The sequence below is a fragment of the Theobroma cacao genome, chromosome 10 (assembly GCF_053813885.1).
Source record: "Theobroma cacao isolate CCN51 chromosome 10, ASM5381388v1, whole genome shotgun sequence".
NCBI lineage: Eukaryota > Viridiplantae > Streptophyta > Magnoliopsida > Malvales > Malvaceae > Theobroma > Theobroma cacao.
In genome coordinates this window covers 6394326-6402673 of record NC_142648.1, presented here as the reverse complement: position 1 = coordinate 6402673, position 8348 = coordinate 6394326, and the positions used below count along the sequence as shown (strand labels likewise).

Genomic DNA, 8348 nt, shown 5'->3' with positions numbered 1-8348 from the left:
AGAAATGAGAGGTTTATAGGCTGATTTTTAAAGGAAATAATAAAATATTTCAAGCTTGACATGTGTCATTTTATTATTGGTCCATATTTAAAACTTTAAAAATTTAAACTTTTTATCTCCATCACATATATTTTTCTCACTTATCCATAAGATAAAAAGTCAATGGATGAATTCTATGAGCATGACAAGTGTTTGTGGTGTAAAATTGCAATTTTACCATTAGGGTGGCAAAATTATCATTTTACCCCTATGCTTCGAAAAATACCGAGATTACAATTTTTCACTTCTCAACCTCAAATCATACTCCAATAAGTCAAATGTGATCAAAATCTTTCAAAAAAAATTACGATTTTGTCCTCGAGTGGCAAAATTACCATTTTACCCTTGGATAGTGAAATTTTCAATTTGACTCCAAATTGATCCTCGAACTTGAAATCACCATTTTAAATCATTCCTGGACTGTAAAATTTTCAATTTCACCTTAAAATCTCTATTTGATCTAATTCGAGGTTTAAATCAACTTTATTGTACCTTTAGGTACAATACCTATTTTTGTAAATTTTTCGAGACTCTCCTAACATGCAAATATGTTATCCATCACATGTATGTCATGACAAGTATTTTATAAGGTCAAGCTTTACAAATCATCCATAAATACCTATATGGTTTTCTCCACCATATTCGAGAAGATAGACATCATGCACCGTTGAAATGTGGTTGGAGCATTACACAATTTAAGTGGTAGTAGTCTAAATGCAAAAGCACCATAGGCATAGGTAAAGGTCATTTTCTCTTAATCTTCTAGAGCTATGTCAATCTAATTATAGCCTGAGTATCCATCTAAGAAACAATAATACTCTTTTCCAGCTAACCTATTCAACATTTGGTCAATGAAAGGTAAAGGAAAATGATCTTTCCTTACGGCCTTGTTTAGCTTTTTGTAGTCCATTCATACTCTCCATTTACTGACTGTTCGTGTGGGAACGAACTCATTCTTTTCTTTAGCCACCACTGTCATTCCACCTTTCTTTAGTATCAATGCACCGAGTTTACACATTCACTGTCTGAAATTGGGTAAATGATGTTTGCATCTAGCCACTTGATCATTTCCTTCTTGACTATTTATTTCATAATTGGATTCAATCTCCTTTGATGCTCAATAGTGGCTCTATGATTATCCTCTAATAAAATTTTTTGCATGCATATTGAAAGACTTATCCCCTTAATATAAGTTATTTGACCACCCTAGTGCCTTTTTATGCTATCTCAAAACTCTTCTTCTTGCTTATTATTAAGATCAGATGAAAAAATAACTAGAAGAGTAGATAAGTTTCCAAGATATGCATTCCTTAAATGGTTTGGCAATGGTTTGAGTTTTAACTTAGGAGGATCTTCAATTAAATGTTTCACTATTGAGGATGAAGATGAAGGCAAGTCTAATAATTCAAATCGAGTTTCCATTACTGGAGATGGGGCATTCAATTCATTAACACATTATTTAACTTCTTCATTATTGGGCTCAGATTCAGAAATCAATGTTGCTTCAAGTGGGTCCTTAAGATGATTTTCCATGATGACTTCACTTGTGGCCCTATCTACCACACTAACTACAAAACACTCATAATGATCATTAGTGAACTTTAAAGCATAAAAGATATTAAAAGTTACCTTTTGATCTTGTACTCATAAAGTAAGTTTTCCCTTTTCAACATCAATGAGTGCTCTGGCTATGCGTAAGAAAGGTCTCCCAAGGATAATAGGAACCTCTCTATCTTCCTCCATATCAAAAACTATAAAATCAGCTAGAAATATGAATTTATCCACTTTCATAAGCAAATCTTCCACTATGCCTTTGGGATATGTGAGAGTTTTATTTGCTAATTGAAGAGTTATAGCGGTGGGCTTAATCTCCCCTAAACCCAACTTGTTGTAGATTGACAATGGCATTAAATTAATACTCGCCCTTAGATCACTCAAAGCTTTAGCATAAAATAAAACACCAATTGTACAAGGATAGTAAAATTGCCTGGGTCTTTAAGTTTTTGAGGAAGCTTATTCTGAATGATTGCACAACATTCCTCAATGAGCGCCACTATCTCAAACTCACCTAATCTCCTTTTATTGGATGGAATGTCCTTCAGAAATTTTACATAGAATGGCTTTTGCTCTAGTGCCTCTACCAATGGAATGTTGATGTGAAGCTTTTTAAATACCTCCATAAATTTCTAAAATTGATTTTTTTCTTGTTGCTTCTTGAAGCGTTGAGGAAAAGGTGGTGGCAGTGCAATTGCCTTAGTCATTTTTGCTTGACATTGATCACTAAACTTTGAAATTTGAATACCACTCTCCACAGTTTTTGTCTTGTTGTGCAACTTATTGTGGTTTGGTTTCAACTTCTCTTCCACTTCTCAAAGTCATGGCCTTGACATGCTCTTTGCCCTCGTTTCTTTAATTCGCCTTTGTATCACTAAGTAATGTTCCTTTAGTTTTGTTGTTTAATAAATTGGCAAGTTGACCAACTTCAGTATCAAGGTTTCAAAATGGGCTTGCTTGACTCTGAATGAGAGCTGTTTGACTTTGAATAATGCTATCATTCTAAGTCATGTACTACCTTAGCAAGTCTTCAACAGTTGGCTTCTTTTTTTAGAGAGGTGCTCTAAGTTGTTGTTGAAATCTTGGAGGTGCATTTGGCCTTGAAGTTGATGTCGCCCCTTGATTGTTAGACCAAGAGAAATTGGGATGATTTCTCCACCCTATATTATAAATGTTAGAATAAGGGTTATTCTGCTATTTATTCCCCATAAATTGCACTGTCTCTATTGAGCTTGGGCACTGATGAGTAGCATGATTATCTCTATAATACTCGCAAGCCACAAAGGGCTTTGCATAAAGTTAGTATTAAAATATTCAAGAGTTTTAGTTAAAGCTACAACCTAAGCAAATAATGCTGACATGGCATCTATATCATGAATTCCAACTACTCTTTTATGCATTGATTGCTCTACTGGCCGCTGGTAGTTGTTTGCAAACATCCCTTCCAATGGATCATATGCCTTATCTATAGATTTAGCAATTAAAGCTATTCCCGCATCAACATCAACAGTGGTTCAGACCTAACCATTCAACCTATTGTAAAAAGTTTGAACCTAAAGCCACTTTGGAAAACGATGATGAGGACAACATTGGAGTAATTCTTTGTATCTTTCCCAAGCTTCGTGCAATGATTCTGAATCTTGCTACATGAATGATGTAATATCATTCCTTAATTTCACTGTCTTAGTCGGAGGAAAGAACTTAGTAAGGAACTTATGAGCAAGATCAACCCATATTGTTATTAAGCCAGTAGGGAGAGCATTCAGCCATGCTTTAGATTTATCCCTCGATGAGAAAAGAAAAAGCCTTAAATGAATTGCATCATTGTGACACCATTATGTTTGAAAATGACACAAATCTTCAAGAAGTTTGCTATATGGCCAGTGGGATCATCATTTGGAAGGCCCTCAAATTGAATGGAGGTTTGAATCATGGTGATGATAGCCTGCTTAATCTCAAAATTGTTTGCTTGAATAGTTGGCCTTCAAATGCTCGAAGGAATTCCTTGTACCAAAGGAACAACATAATCCTTTAAGCAACGATTTTTAGCTACTATGCGTTCTTGGATTTGTTGCTCACCCTGTTGATCAACCATATATTTATTGAAGCAACACCTTGTTGATTTTCTCGTCGAAGTTTTCAAAATGTTTTCTCAATTTTTGGATCACACGAAAAAATCTCTAATTTGTTTGCTCTTCTCATACAACAACTGAACACACCTGCAAAACAAAAAAACAGAACTTAAATTAACAATAATCTGTAAAATTTTAATATTAGTAACTAACAAAGAAAACAAAATCCCCAGCAATAGTATCAAAATCTTGTTGTCGATTTTGCACATGCAAGTATACATATCGAACAAGTAATATAGATAGTAAGTCCAAATTGTCGTTCCCTCAAGGATTTGTTTTTAAAGTTTGGCTAAGTACTAAAATTATATAACAAATTAATCTTCAATTAGCAGGGCTAATTAAAAAACAAAATATAAAAGAAATACTAATTAACCAACAAAAACAACCAACTATGTTGAGAAAAGCAATAGATTAAAGACTTAGGATCATGGTTTTATTCAACATTTCATCTGATACCAGCTTTTCTTGTTATTTATCTTTCTTGCGTGATTGTACTAATGTAGAATCCAAAGCTATGGACAAGTCTTCATCGAGATGCTTGCACAAATACCTAACTTAATCAGTTCACTATATGTCTATAGGAATCAATTTAATTAAGTTCATTAAGCAAGTGTCTTAATTTGGTTATGTATGGCAATTGGCATATGTCTACCCAAAATGCAAATCAGAGTACCTAAGTGATGTGAACATACAATATTCATGTAACATCCCCAATTTTTGATTTAAATTAAGTAAACTAAAGATGATTTATGAATATGTGAAGTCATAAGGACTTTGATGATATGCTATGTGCATGCCAAGTGTTTGAGAGTGCACATATTGACACTTATGTGAAATTTTGAGGAAATATGTGATAAATCCCATAGTTTAAAGTTTTGATCTAAGTTTGATGTTAAGTTTGTGAGATTATGTGTATGGGATTCAGTTAAATGAATGATTTGATGTGTGAATTTACAAGGAATGATTTTGTGGTGTTAAACTTGGATTTTTTTTTTGTAAAGTTTATAAGCTTAAAACTGCCTACAGAGGAAGATGTATCGATACATCCCTTCATGTATGAATACATTCTTGCCAAGAAGAACAACATGAGGTGTGCTAAAGCTTAAAACTACCTACAAAAGAAGATGTATCGATACATCCCTTCATGTATCACTACATTCTTGCTAGGAAGAACAATATGAGGTGTGCTGGAGGAATTCTATTGATACATGTAAGGATGTGTCGATAGATTTGGCCAAAGATGAACATGTATTGATACATTGTCTAATTGTATCGATACATTTGAAGTAGATAGTACCCAAGGGAAAAGTATTAATATATTTCCCTCATGTATCGATACATGGTTGGGCAATGAGCATTCTGCCTAAAATGTATCAATACATTGCCTCAATGTATCGATACATTTATTCAAAATTAAGGCAAATATATTGATACATTGCCAAATGTATCGATACATCACTAAGAAAAGGAAAAAATAAAAATGAGTTTTAAGTCATTTCTACCTCATTTCAGTCTCAACTCTTGCTCTCCTTTTATGTCTATAGAAAACTCAAAACCCTAATCCCTAAAATGATTTTTAAAGCCATTTGAGGCCATTTAGAGCTTAGGAAACCATCTTGGAGTGAGATTTAATGTTTTTACTATTATTTTTCAATTTAATCGATTAATAACTTCGAAATCTGATTTTTTTCAAAATTCGGTAATTTTTCTTTTTTGACTTGGATTGGAGAATTTAGAGCAAAGACTCGTGCAATCCAACTTCTAAGGTCTGGGTTTAGCTTGTTAATGAAGGATTTGAGCTTAAATGGTTGGATTGCTAAGATTTGGTTAATTATGGAAAAGCTGTCATTTTTTTAAAAGTCAAGAATAATTAATATTTTCATGTTCTAACATGTTTAAAGGGGGAAACAGAGTTAAATCAACTCGTTTGCAAGGTAGACGATGATTGGGGGCTAAGGATCAAAGCTTGGTTATAAGTATGTCCAATTTGTCACTGTGAGTAGATTTGAATTAAAATGCATGTGATGCATGACGCCTTGATGAAGGCACTGCCATGGTATTAGAAAGTGTGCATGTATAGTATAATATATATATATATATATATATATATATATATATATATGATTGCCTACATGTAAGTGCCTAGGCTAAAGAACTAAACTCTAGAATGGGTGTTTGTGGGTTGTGATGTGAGCCACATCGGTGGCCTATATTGTGTGTGCCTAGACTAGGATGTCTAGAGGCTACAATGAACCCCAGAAGTAGATTTTCCCTAGGCGAATGATATGTTAAGAGAATTTGATCTAATGATGAATTGGAGATTTATAGGCACTGGGAAACTAATTGAGCTTAAACACGATTAAAGCTTGATAAATGTGAATTAAGGTTTGATAAGGAAAATGTGAATGATAAAGGCATGAAGGCCTTATTTTTGGATTTGTGTTTTCGTCTGAGGGATGATTTTCGGACATTGATCTGATTTGTGATTAAGTGGAGTCCCACGCCCTGTGACTATGTGTGTGCCTGTAGGGATAATGGTAAGTAGGGATGGTAGTATTAGTCCCGTCTGTGATTCCCGCCTACAGTGCTTTGATGCCACCCATTTGAGAATACTCTAGGTGATGCCGATCGTTAGGAAATTACTCCGATTGATGATTTGATTCTCCGCCAACTGCTTCAATGTTGTGTGTGATTTGTTCTCCACCCGTTGCTTCGGCACTTACGTGATCTGTTTCTCCACCAGCGGTTTTGCCTTCAGTGTGAATTGATTTTTTGTCGGTCGACCATCGAGCATGATTTGACTATGTCCAAGGGAGGACCACTTGTTGATTTGATTTGCATATGAAGTGAGATAGCCATGAGAGGCTTAGATAAATGTGATATGAATATGATGTGATACTCCGATGACTAGAGTTTACCGAGGAGAATAATGTGACTAACTTCGATTGGCTTCAAGAGTAAGCCTAATGATGTGTGATAATCTTTGGAGACAATAAGGATGGTGATATGCCTTCACGTTAGAAACCTTAGGGATAATGATATGTCCTGTATTTGGAGATGTTTGCTAGAACATCTAGATACATAGAAGGTGCATATACTTTACATATGTGTTTTATATAAATATGTATATGATTTTATTTATTAGCATCATTCACTAAATATTAGAGTACTCACCCATTTGTATACCATGTGTAGATAAATAGGTCATAAAGTTGTGCGGCAAAGGTCATCTAGTGACAAACCAATTTTAGCATCCAATAGGTTCCCATCCGTTGTGTCACTCCACTGCATCAGTCATGAGCTTCCACTCCGTACTTAATTTGTTGTGTATGTAGGCATGATGTGCCATATGAACTTATGTAAGGATTGTTATGTACAAACTCGACTTGGATGGCCAACGTATGGCCCTTAAACATTTGTATGAATTATGTGCCAGGGATAATGTATTATAATTGGTTTTATAATGAATATTGATTATTAAATCCCTTGGCTTATGTTATATGATTTAGGATTCTGAGGCTTGCTCAGGTTTAATGGGCTTGCCTGCTAAGCTCATGTGCCAGTTACAGACCCTCGGATTTGGGTCGTGACAATTCAAATCTTAGTCCAACCTAAAATCTATTTATCGAGTTTCAATTAGATTCATAAATCAATTAATTGTTGATCAGGCAATTAGAGGCATTAAAAACATATTTGAATAAGTAAAATGATACCCATTCATGATAAATAATAGAAAAATCAATATTCAGATTACATGTTGAAATCAACCATAATCCTAGATAAGCAAATTAGTTCATAATATCTAAATACAATACTATCCAAAGAACTCTAGTCATGAATTCGAAACAAAAAAATAACACAAAATGAAAGCAATAAACTAGTATCAAATCCTAATGAATCTCGAATCTTTCTCAATTGATCTAAAATTCTTGCTTGATTCTTAGCTTTAATTCTCTAGAGAAACTACTGCTACCCCCTCTGAATACTCTCAAAAAGCCCCTTAAATATGTGCAAGGTGCCCTACTTTTCAATTTCCCTATAGAATTTTTTTTTTTGGAAACTAGGGTGGCATTGCTGCCATGATTTTGTTGGTGCTGTGGTGCTATTTCAACCTTTGGTAGCACCACGGTGCTCTTTTGCTTGCGCCATAATGCCGTGCTCTTGGCCACTTTTATGATGCACCCATCTCAATTGCCATGCTACCTTGTGTGTAGTTTGCATCAGTCTATCATCTTCAAACATGATTTTCACCTTATCTGATTTGAACTAGGTGAAGTAGTTAGCATAAAAGTTATAGCCTATTTTCTTATCTTTCTAATGAATCAAAAATCACATCAATTGGACTTTTGCAGCACAAGTTATCTTAAAATTACTGCAGGATGTACAAGTGATACGTTCACCATACTTCTCATTGCACATCACATATCCTACACATAAGCATGAAAGAAATCGACAGTAACTCTTCTTAAAGTAAATTAAACTAAAACAACTTAATTTAATTATTCAACATGTAATCTTACTTAACTTAGAAAAACAACTAAAATGCTCAAATTCGAACCTAAAACTCAAAGGTCTAGCTACTAAAGTCCCCAAAATATGTTAAAAATAACTCTATATAACAGA

The 8348-nt window shown here is 34.2% G+C and overlaps 1 non-coding gene across 1 annotated transcript; it reads left to right on the top strand.

Moving 5' to 3' along the window:
- The first annotated feature begins 3162 nt into the window (after positions 1–3162).
- On the top strand, positions 3163–3269 carry LOC148760312 (small nucleolar RNA R71). Its single transcript, XR_016023289.1, has one exon. It is a non-coding gene; the product is annotated as a small nucleolar RNA R71 (small nucleolar RNA).
- Positions 3270–8348: the final 5079 nt, after the last annotated feature.